The sequence below is a fragment of the Eptatretus burgeri genome, chromosome 10 (assembly GCF_056783735.1).
Source record: "Eptatretus burgeri isolate ZD-2024b chromosome 10, Ebu_testis_v1, whole genome shotgun sequence".
NCBI lineage: Eukaryota > Metazoa > Chordata > Myxini > Myxiniformes > Myxinidae > Eptatretus > Eptatretus burgeri.
In genome coordinates this window covers 22,199,290-22,212,043 of record NC_140970.1, presented here as the reverse complement: position 1 = coordinate 22,212,043, position 12,754 = coordinate 22,199,290, and the positions used below count along the sequence as shown (strand labels likewise).

The 12,754-nt window shown below is 37.0% G+C and overlaps 1 protein-coding gene across 2 annotated transcripts in view; it reads right to left on the bottom strand.

The window, feature by feature from the left end:
- The window catches only part of LOC147018070 (structural maintenance of chromosomes protein 1A-like), a 147,138-nt gene that overhangs the window by 35,870 nt on the left and 98,514 nt on the right, over positions 1–12,754 (bottom strand). The window lies entirely within an intron of this gene.

Sequence of the window (12,754 nt, the reverse complement as noted above, 5' to 3'; positions counted from 1 at the left end):
ACAAGTAAGGGAATTTATCCTTATGGTTATATGGATTCATTTATGAGATTTAAAGAAACACAACTTCCTTCAAAAGAAAGTTTCTATAATAACCTTTATGAAGAAGAGATAAGTGATAAGGAATATAAACACGCACAAGAAATTTGGAAAATATTTAAGATAAAGAACCTTGGAGAATATCATGATTTGCATCTAAAAACAGATGTTTTATTGTTAGCTGATGTGTTTGAAGCTTTTAGATCACTCTGTCATAATAAAAATTGTTATGGATTAGATCCTGCCCACTATTTCACAGCTCCTGGTTTAGCTTGGAGTGCAATGTTGAAAATGACAAAACAAGGTATAGATTTAGTCAGTGATGTAGATATGCTTTTGATGATTGAGAAGTCTAAGAGAGGTGGAATATCACAAGTATGTTCAAAAAGATATGCTAAAGCAAATAATAAATATCTTCCAAATTATGAGAGTGAAAAAGATAGTAATTATTTGATGTACTTTGATGCTAATAATTTGTATGGATGGGCAATGTCTCAATCTCTGCCTTATGGTAAATTAGAGTGGGTGGAAGAAAAGGATTATGAAAAGGCTTTGATGAATATTGTTATTTCTTCTCAAGAGGAATTGAATGAGGAAGAAGAAGGTTATTATTTTGAAGTTGATTTGAGGTACCCAAGTGATCTTCATAATAAGCATAAAGATCTTCCTTTTGCATGTGAGAAAGAAACCCCAAAGAAAGAATGGTTAAGTGATTATCATAAAAGTTTTAATATTAAAGGTAAATCAACAGAAAAGTTATTAACAACATTCTATGATAAAGAGGGATATGTTTTGCATCAAAGGAACTTGAGACAATATTTATCTGCTGGGTTGAGAGTAGCTAAAATTCATAGAGTTTTAAAATTTAAACAAAGTCCTTGGATGAAAAAGTATATTAAATTCAATACAGATATGAGAACAAATACAAAAGTAAAATTTGAAGGGGAATTCTATAAATTGATGAATAATGCTGTCTTTGGAAAGACAATGGAGAATGTTAGAAACAGGCAAAACATTAGATTTGCAACATCTTGGAAAGAAGCTTCTAGATTGATAAATAAACCAAGTTTTGAGAGAGAAGAGGTTTTTTCAGAGAACTTTTCTGCTATTCATATGAAAAAGGAAAGTATTGTCATGGATAAACCAATTTATATTGGAACAGCAGTTCTTGATTTATCAAAGATATTGATGTATGATTATTTGTATAATGACTTAAAGAAAGAGTATGGTGAAAATGTTTCATTGTTGTATATGGACACTGAGAGTTTTATTCTAGATATAAAAACTGACGATGTTTATAAAGATATGAAGAAAAATATTGGAGGATATGAGACAAGTAATTTTAGTAAGAAGAGTGAGTTATTTTCAAAAAAGAATGAAAAGGTTATTGGTAAGTTTAAGGATGAGTTGGGTGGAAAAGTAATGAGTGAGTTTATTGGATTGAGAGCAAAGGCATATGCTTATAAGTATGGTGATCAGATTGATAAAAGGGTAAAGGGAATAAAGAAATATGTAATAAAGAAATCAATAACTTTTAGAAATTATCATAATTGTTTGATGAATAAGAAAGAAGAATATAGGAAAATGAATACAAGAAGAAGTTATAAACATAAGATATATAGTGAAGAAGTAAATAAAAAGGCATTAGGAGCCTTTGATGATAAGAAATTTATTTTCGATAATGGAATAGATTGTGTTCCATATGGATATTGTATGATAGAGTGCATAAAATAGATTGTGTTCCATATGGGTATTGTATGATAGAGTGAATAGAATAGATTGTGTTCCATATGGACACAAGTTTTAATGATGGGAAGATGGGTTCGGGTTTTTAAGGGCTACCGCCGCGTTTTTCACAATATATAAATGGTCAAACCAAGTATTAGTCAAACTAAAGAGTGGAGAAAATCTCAGTCTTGGTATATAAATGGAAAACATAATGAATGTGAAAAATATCAAATAAGTCTTATTGAAAAAAATATCTAAAAAAAGGTAAATAAAACAAATATGCGAATCAATTTAAAAACCAATAAGTTAGAGGATGTAAAGAAAATAATAAATATCTTTGAATGGACTGAAAAATTTGATGGTTATCAATTGAACAATGGAAAAATAATTTACTACAATCTCAAAATGATATGCAACTCAGGAGGTGGTCAGATGAGATCATTAAGAGAAGTTTATCATTTCGTAATGGCACAAAAGGGGTATCTTAAAAAATTTTAAGATTCAAATGTTTTGTTTTTAAATATTTTAGATGGGGATTATTGTGCAAAGAAAATTAAACTATTGAAGGAATTTGAGAATGAACAAATGTTTATAGGTTCAATGAGTGAGCTAAACAATATGCATCGGTTATTTGATAAAGAGTGTCCCGAGGCTTAGACGTTTCAGATATTTCTTTCGAATCACCTTTAACAAATCACATTACGACTTTACTACTTGAACAAATCTTTATCTTGTTGCATAGGTTATTTGAATAGAGAGCCCCTAGGTTAAAAGGGGAGACAAATAAATATACCTTGGGCTAAAAAGGCGATTTATTTTTTATGGAAAAAAAGAAAAAATTCATCGCTGAAAATCCCCCATTCATTTACATGGGGAAAAGTGAGCCAGAATCAGTATTCTTACCCTACTACTAAGAATACAAGTTATCGGTTTTGATTTCTTTTTCTATCTCTGTGTATCACAAAATAGTTGTATTATATTGTTGTGAATTCTTGCCCCGCCGGCGTGCGAACGACCGCTTTTAACCAATAGCGGCCGCTTCGCCCACCGAACATGCAATTCAGTCATGACCCTCTCGGAACAACGCCGGGAGCTAGTCACGGGTGGGGGTTTAACCTCACCACAACTCAGTCCGCATTCTACCTGTGTGAAATAGGGTCCGATCGCCGAATGGTCGATTTACCTAACTACCCACGCGGATAGCGTACTGGGGAGTTGTACCACGCCACAGGTCGACTCAGGACACGAACCGCTTTAGCGGCTCGTTCTGTGCTACAGGGATAACCGAGCAGAATTATCGTCGACCTTGACGGTTCAGATTATTTACCGGGTGTTTTAAACCCACTACCAACCCCTTACGTGATGCAAGATGGAGATTCAATAAAAGGAAAAGACGAAGCAAAACGGGGAACAATCGGACAAGCACATTTATTCACGGAAGCATGGAAGGCACGTATATTACAGTAAAACAAAGGAACAAAAGCAATACACGTATACGTTTATGCAAAGAAAAACACCAGCAAAGAACCAACGCAGATCGACAACCGAATAAGGCAATTCACACGGCAACACTTAAAACAGTTCTACTTCTCAAGACTGGCGCCACCCACAGACATTTACACAAAACCCCAAAAGAAAAGGAAGTTGCGACTTCCCTGAGCACGTCGTCCAGCTCTTGGCGACCGCAACTCCGAGTCCCTCTGGCGTGGTCCACTGGGCTCGTGCCTCGCGCCTGCATGTGTCGTCCGCCCGACAGCTCGGATGGGGTTTTGGGGGAATGGGCCGGGTTTTGGCCGCTATCTCGGTGCGGACGGGGTGGGGGGGGAGGGAAATGGCAGGCGCTCCGTCCCACTAGCGGGGTCTCAGGACTGCACCGGCTCCGATCGACCCTCTGACCAGGAACAATCACCAGGGACTAGGTTCGACGACCCGTGGCAATTCAACGACCTGCGCCAATTCGACGACCCTCACCCGACCACGTCCAGACCCGAACGAACGAACAGAACCTCAACCTCTTCCTCCGAAAGAACGAACCATAAGCAGGGACTCTCCATCAACTCGACAATTTTTATTCAGGGACAACCGACACCCACCCCCACACCCACGCCTTTTGTAGGGTCTGGCTCCGCCCTTCGCTCCGCCCCGTTCTTAGCTCCTCCTTCCTTCGAGACGCTTCCAGAAAATGCCTCGAAGGGGGGCGTTCCTCTCCCCCGGCCGCGTCACACCGCGCATCCGCCAATCGGGAGAGGACACGCCACCCCTCCCCCTTTCTCACTTAGGACGACGAGGGAAGGAAGATTCGGGTGGGAGATATTTGCGCGGGCGTTTTGGGCGGGAGATATTTAAGCGGGAGTTTTGGGCGGGAGGTGCCCCTTCGCACCCTTGTTGCTGCTGCCACTCCACTCCTTTCATCCGTCCCATGGAGATCGTGACCGCACGGTGCTCGTTGAATGGTGAGTGGCGAAGATGGTGGTAGCATAGTTGTGGAAGGTGGCGTCGTGGTGTGAATGGCGTGATTGTTGGCGTCGTGTAGTGAATGGCGTGATCGTTGAGATGTTGGTTGTGGCGATGTTCGTTGTTGTTCTTGCACCAAAATAACGCAGCAAAAGAAAAACGACTAACTGAAGAATCGCAGCCCAAATGGATCACATATATTCCCTCTATACAACGGGTTTGGGCTAACTACACATGGACTTACCGATATATCTCACCTGAGGACCCTTTATGGTGTAATGCGAATTTCCACAGCCATAACAATATCTTCAATGTTATCATTTAGATTGTTTTGAAGTTTAAATAAACCGATTATATCTTCTTTTTGAAGACCAGCATTAAAACCTTGTGAGAGTCGTTGATACTCAGGTTGAAAACTCGACTTTGTGAAAATTATTAAATTATCATAATCTAAAATGTTGGGAGTCAGGAGCATCTTCAAAAGTAAGCAAGTTTTTTCCACATCCGCTTGAACCAACTATGAGACATCTTAATGAATTTGGAAGATTTTTATGATTGTTAAATTTTATCTTATTTTCCCAAATGGGTAAAAAAAAATCATTCATTAATATATTTTGAAAACAGGTTATTTAATTTATTATTGGCTTTTTTAGAAACTCTATATTTTATCCCAAGTTCGGGTTTAATTTCAAGATAATCCATTATTTTATTTATACAATATATTGTGTTGATATTTCCCTGAAAATGACCATCGTGAATAATATATATATCAACAATCCTTTGAACATTTCTCTAATACGTTCAGTTTCTTCCCTTGTAAGGAAAGGTGTGTTATCACCCTCATACTTTACATTCATTTCTCTAATCAATCTTGTAAAGTAATTCATTTTTGGTGTAAATCTAAAATAATTATTTTCCTTTTTAAATTTTTTATTTTCATTAATTAGAAGATAATCACAGAATATATATTGTTTATAGGCTTTTGACTCTGTGTTTAATCCCCGTCTTTAACACGCAGGACAATTCTCAAATTTGTCAGATGGAGAATCAGGGAATTCAAGAGGCTCAAAATCTAACATATTTATAAAGTAAAACTTTACTTAAACAAAAGTTCATCTTCGGTATCATCTTCGGTACTTTCACAATCATCTATAAAACTACTTTCATGACTATCGTTTGAACACAAACTCTCGGTATCATAACTATCGTTTGAACACAAACTCTCGGTATCATAATCACTCTCATAATCTTCAAAATCTTCATTTGAATAATGACTCATTTAATTAATAGAAAAAAACATTATCATCGATATCTATGTACTTTTTTTCATGAACAGATTCAACCACCACATTTTTTAGATTAAAGGTAATTTTAAAATGATCGTTAACTACTATTGAACAAAATGTCATTTCACCTGATATATTAACATCCTTTATTTCATCAGGATTTATATATTTTGGGTTGTTGAAAAAAATACAAATTTCTCCTTGCATATTACAGATGGTCTTATCTTTTCTTTCTAAAGCTTCATCCATAAGGTTTTTATTTTTTGATACTTTTTCTTGTTTCATTGCTTTTTATAGTTTCGAATATACTGTTATGGCTGTGGAAATTCGCAAACCACCATTCAGAGCCCGTAGGTGAGATATCTCTAAGTACATGTGACGTTAGCCCAAACCCGTTGTAGAGAGGGAATTTATGTGATTCATTCGGGCTGCGATCCTTTGAGTTAGGCGTTTTTCTGTTCTATCTTTATTTTAAACCAACCACGTCTCAACCGCCATCACACAACAACCACCTTAACCACCATGCCAGCCATCACCAACTAAAACCACGCTCCAACCCTCAGACAACAACAACAACGCCAACAGCCACGACCTTTACCTTCACAACTCAATCCTGCAAACATCGCATCACCGCCATTCCCAACGGCACCATAACCATCAACCACCACCGAAAACCCTCCACCACCTTCGCCTCTCTACTTCTACGGCCATTCCCGCACCACCTGTGAACACTGAACGTCGGGCTGTCTCGGGCCCGTTCGGCAATTGGTGCCGAGCGCAAATAGCGGCCTTTCCGAGGGAAAATTCAGATCAATAACGCTACACGCCCACTTCTCCTCCATCCAATTAGCAAGCGCGGGGCGGCTTGGCCCCGCCTCCAGGCGCGTCTGTGTGAATTCGATATATGCAAATTCTAGGATCAGGGGAGGTTCACGCCCCCGTTTCCTCCGACTAATGGGCGAGCGTGGCTCCGCCCCCGAGGTCATCCTGATCCGGATATTTGCATATTAGCTACCCCTGCCAGCCTATAAAAGTCGAGTCGGGTGGCGAAGTCATCGGTGTGGCAGAGTGAGTCAGTTTTGGTTGGAGAGTGGAAGAGAGCCGGGGGAAGAGAGTGTCATCGACAGACTTGGGTTCTGGAGTCGGCTGAGAAGAGTTGCGGGAAGAGGCAAAGGAGCTCGGGTCCGAGGCGAGAAGGACGGCGGTCAGCGACGAGATCGCGGTGTGGGATCGCTCGTTGCGGGACCCAAGCCAGCCAGCCATCTCCCTCCCCCAGAGCATCAACAATTCCCCTTTCCCCCACGCTGAGATAGTGCAAAAGCCGGCCCATTCCCACCCCACTCCAAACGTCGTGCCAACGAAACCCACCAAGGAGCACGGAGTCGGGGCACAGCCGCGCGGCCACATCTGCGGCTCGCCTGCCAACGCGTCACGGGGATTCGGGTAGGAACTCCCGGTCTCGCGGACCTGGCCGCTCCTCCAGGTCACGCGCACATATTGGCCTACAGGCCTGTCTGCCCCCTTGTCTATGAGGGTGGCTTCTTTCCTTTTGTGTAAATGTGTGTTGGCGCCATCTGTAAAGTAGAACTGTATAAGTGTTGCCGTGTGCAAGCGTAGTCGGTAGTAAATCTGCATCGTTGTTGCTTTTGTTTTGGTTGCTATATGTGCATTTTGACTGTATGGCTGTATATATGTGCTTTCCGTGTGCCGGGAAATAAATGTGCATTGTGTGAACTGTTTTCCCGTTTTGCTTCGTCTTTTCTTTATTGACCCTCCATCCTGCTTCACGTAAAGGGTTCGTAGCGGGTAAATAATCTGAACCGTCGAGGTCGACGATAACACCGCTCGGTTATCCCGATAGTACGAAACGGGCCACCCAAGCAGCTCGCGTCCGGAGTCGACCTGCGGCGAGGTACGATCGCCCGGTTTACCATCTGCGTGGGTACTTAGGTAGGTCGAGTTTGGCGAACAACCCTATCCTACGCGGGTGGCCGATTGGCACGATTGTGGTGAGGTCGAAAGGCCTACCCGTGACTGGCTCCGGGCGATAGTTCCCGGAGGGTCACGACTAAATTGCGAGGAGGGGGATGGGTTTGTATCCCACTCCTGACACCAGTGTTGAGAATTCGCACCCACCGGCGTGCGGACGGTCACGTCACTCGAATCGCGACCGCGTCGCCCACCGGACGGACAATTCAGTCGTTGTATAGAGGGAATTCAAATTCCCTCTATACAACGGGTTTGGGCTAACTACACATGTACTTAGAGATATCTCACCTACGGGCCCTTAATGGTGGTTTGTGAATTTCCACAGCCGTAACAATATTACCAGAAGGAGAGGAGAAACTTTTGTGAGAGACACTTTATTTGATGTTCTTCCAGATATACTAAAAGCCCTTCCACTGAAGGAAATTGAAGAACTCATATTGTTCACCATAATTGTTTTTATCGAACAGTTGTGATATTTATCTTTGTTCAATTTTACATCCTTGACATATTTCTCAATATCTTTAACAAATGAAGAGATTGATCGAAACTTGTCTTTTGTGTCTTGATATATTGTATTTATTAAGTGAAAAAAGTTGGAGGATAAAATGGTTTTAAGCACAGATTCACCTATAAATTAAACGAAATTTTCATCAAGAACATTTTATTTTAAGCAAAGTTTTATAATATAAATATGGTGAATACAACGTGCTGCGATGTTTGTAATCACGAATATAAATATTATAAAAAAACACCTTCAAACCAACAAACACACATTCAATCTTTTCAAACGAATATCTCCACTTGACCAAGAAACAAAACATTGTGATAGATGTGATAATGATATTCTTTTTAAAAAAATTATAATAAACACCTACAATCATGCAAACACAAGAACAATGAAGAAAGGGAAGCTAAATTCTCCATTGAAAACACTGATCGGGCCTTTAAAGGGCATATAAAAATAAGATTGTTTCGTTTTCAAGACCCTGGACCATCTTCAATCAAGGAAGCCGTTGATATGGTTAAACAAAGTATTGAAACTGTAGTTAAAAACACATTAAGTGAAATGAAAACTTTTAAGTTGCATATGGGAGTAAAATTGAAAATGGTAAGACAAGATGATGAAACTACTCCCGAAATGAGGACAAACCCACACTTTATCTCAACATTTCAAGATTTTGTAAGATGTGATGTTTACGATGATCTCCAGAGACAGGAACAAGATGTTGATAACACTGTAGTAGGTAGTGGATTTACTATCACAAAAATAATCTTTTTAGATATACACATCTTAAAATCAGATCCACTTCAAGCTTCTTCTTATATTGATTTACCAATAGAGATAAAACTTAAGAAAGCGGTTGTTAATATTCAAAACAAAGATAATAAATGTTTTCTATGGTCTGTTCTTGCTCACTTACATCCTCCACAATGGAAACCTGAAAGGGTTGAACATTATAAGAAATATGAGAATACATTAAATGTTAAAGATTTAAAGTTTCCAATGTCATTGAGAGATATTCCTAAATTTGAGAAAATGAATAATCTATCTGTTAATGTATATGGATTAACGGATACAAACAAAGTTCAGATATTAAAAATTTCAAACAACTATAAAAATGATGAAACACACATTGACCTTCTCCACTTTACTTCAAAGGAAAAAATCACATTATACTTTCATCAAAAATTTCTCAAGATTAACCAAATCACAAATATATAAGAGAAAATGTAAAACGTATCCTTGTAAGAGATGTCTCAACTCCTTTCACACAAAAGAACAATTAAATCAACATTCAAAATATTGTAGTAATAATAAATAAATCGTAATCAATTTACCAAAAGCAGGTTCAAACATATCATTCAAAGATTTTAACAAATCTATAAAACATCCGTTTGTGATATATGCTGATTTTGAAAGTATCCTTGAAAAGATAGATACTGTTTCCCCAAATCCAAATAAATCATACAGAAATAAATATCAAAAACATACTCCTTGTGGTTTCTGTTATTATATGAAATCAGTTGTTGGTGATGAATACAACAAGTTAGAACTTTATAGAGGAGAAGATGCCTCAGAGGAGTTTGTAAGACGATTGGAAAAAGATTGTATAAGACTAAGATAAATAATGGTGAAAACCTATAAACCAATGTTATTAACAAAGGAAGATAAAAAGGAATTTAGAAAGAACAGCATCTGTCATATATGTGATGAGGAAATTGAGGGAGAGGCCAAAGTTAGGGATCACTGTCATCTTACTGGTAAACATAGAGGTCCAGCTCATTCCCATTGTAATCTTAATTACAAGCCTCCAAATTTTATTCCTGTCTTTCTTCACAACAACGCTCACTATGACACACAGCTATTTATAAATGAACTTTCAAAGACATTCGGAAATTTTTTCGCCATTCCAAAAACAGATAAAAAATACATCATTCACAAAAACAATTTATACATCCCCCATAACCCATATCAGATTTCTTGACACATACAAGTTTATGGGAGATTCATTATCTGAGTTCGCATCAAATATTAAAAACTTCCCAAGTCTTAAATCATATTTCTCAAATCAAGAAGAGATTGATTTCCTATCACAAAAGGGAATATATCCATATGACCATATGGATTCATTTGAAAGGTTTAAAGAAACACAACTTCCTTCAAGGAAACGTTACTATGGTAAGTTGAATAACACTCATATTTCTGATAAAGATTATACACAAGCTAAAAAGGTTTGAGAAAAGTTTAATAGAAAGAATCTTGGGGAATATCATGATTTATATCTTAAAACTGATGTACTGTTATTAAGTGATGTGTTTGAAACTTTTACAACAGTCTGTCATAATAAAAATTCTTATGGATTAGACCCCGCTCACTATTACACAGCCCCGGGTTTGGCTTGGAGTGCTATGTTAAAAATGACAAAACAAAATTTGGAATTAATCAGTGATATAGATATGCTTTTAATGATAGAGAAGGCTAAAAGAGGAGGAATATCTCAAGTATGTTCCAAGAGATATGCTAAAGCAAATAACAAATATCTTCCTGATGATAATAAGAATGAGGAAAACTCTTACCTGATGTATTATGATGCTAACAATTTGTATGGGTGGGCTATGTCTCAATCTTTACCTTATGGGAAACTTAAATGGGTTAAAGAAAAACATTATGAAAAAGTTTTACTTGATATTGTTAACGTTAACTCCTCTCAAAAAAAAATTGGATGAGGCTGAAGTTGGATATTATTTTGAGGTTGATTTAAAATACCCTGAAGAACTTCATAATAAACAGAAAGACCTACCCTATACCTCCGATAAAGAAAGTCCAAGAAAAGAATGGTTAAGTGATTACCAACAGTCACATTTAATATAAAGGGTAAATCTTCAGAAAAATTACTTACTACATTAAATGATAAAGAAAGTTATGTTTTACATTAAAGGAACTTGAGACAATATTTATCTGCTGGGTTGAGAGTGAGGAAAATTCATAGGATTTTGAAATTTAAACAAAGTCCATGGTTAAAGAAGTACATTGATTTTAATACAGAAAAGAGAAAAAACGCAGAAACAGATTTTGAGAAGGACTTTTGTAAATTAACGAATAATGCTGTATTTGGAAAGACTATGGAAAATGTTAGGAATCGAGAAAACATAAGACTTGCTACATCTTGGAAACAGGCCTCAAAGTTAATTAACAAACCAAGTTTTGAACGGGTGGAGGTATTTTCAGAGAACTTTTGTGCTATTCATTTGAAAAAAAGAGAGTATTGAAATGGATAAACCTATTTATATAGGAACATCAATTCTTGATTTGTCAAAGTTGTTTATGTATGACTATTACTTTAATAATTTAAAATTAAAGTATAAGGATAATGTGTCATTGTTATATATGGATACAGATAGTTTTTTTTATTAGAAATAGACTCGAGATGTATATGAGGCTATGATTGATAATATATATATATATATATATATATATATATATATATATATATATATAAATATATAACATAAGTAATTATAAACCTGGTGATGTGTTGTTTTCATAAAATAACGAAAAGGTTATTGGTAAGTTTAAAGATGAATTGGGTGGGAAGGTTATGAGTGAATTTAAAAGATTGAGAGCAAAGGCTTATGCTTTTACATATCTTGACAATAATATTGAAAGGTGTAAAAAGAAGTTAAAGGGAATAAAGAAAAAAATAAGAAATGAAACAATAAACTTTAAACATTATTACAACTGTTTAATCTTAAAGAAGGAAGAGTATAGAAAAATGAATAAAATAAGAAGTTATAAACATCAATTATATACAGAACAAATAAATAAGAAAGCATTAGGAGCTTTTGATGATAAAAGATATATTTTAGAGAATGGAATTAATAGTCTCCCTTATGGTTATAAGTATAAGTGCTGAGGGACTACTTCCGTTTTTTACTGATTTATAAATGATAGAACCAAGCAATAATCAAACCAAAGAGTGGAGATGTAATCAACCTTGGTACTTAAATGGAAAACATAAAGAATGTGAGAAATATCAAATAAGTCTTATTGAAGAAATAACCGGGGTAAAAGTAGATAAAACAAATAAGCGGATAAATTTAATTACAAATAAGTTAGAGGATGTAAAGAAAAAAAATTAATATCCTTGAATGGACTGAAAACTTTGATGGTTATCAATTAAACAATGGAAAAACAATTTACTATAATCTCAAAATGATATGTGGCTCAGGAGGTGGTCAATCAAGAGCATTAAGAGAAGTTTATCATTTTATTTCTGCTCAACAAAGATATTTAGACCAAGAACGAAGTTCTAAAATAATATTTGTGAATATACTCGATGGTGATGAATGTAATAGGAAAATTAATTTATTACCTGAAGTAGAACATGGACAAATATTCATTGGCTCACTCTTTGAGTGGAATGAAAATATAAAAGTAAATCAGTAAGTAATGGGGCAGAGATCGATCTCTTCTTTTGACCCCATTGACCGAGAGTCAGAGAGTCAGAGGGGGGGTGGGGGGGGAGAGAAAATCATTCTCCTCTTTTGACCTGATGGGCCTGGAGTCAGAAAAGTTTCCCCATTCATTTGAATGGGGGTGGGGGGGAGGAATCAGTCTCCTGTTTAGGGGTTTTCGGGGTTCAATTCAGAGTTTTCCCCATTTTCCACATTCATTTGCATGGATGTCTCAGAAGCCCCATTAATCTACCACTCCTGCCGTCTGTCACAAAATGTCATCTGCATCACAACAATGGATGAAA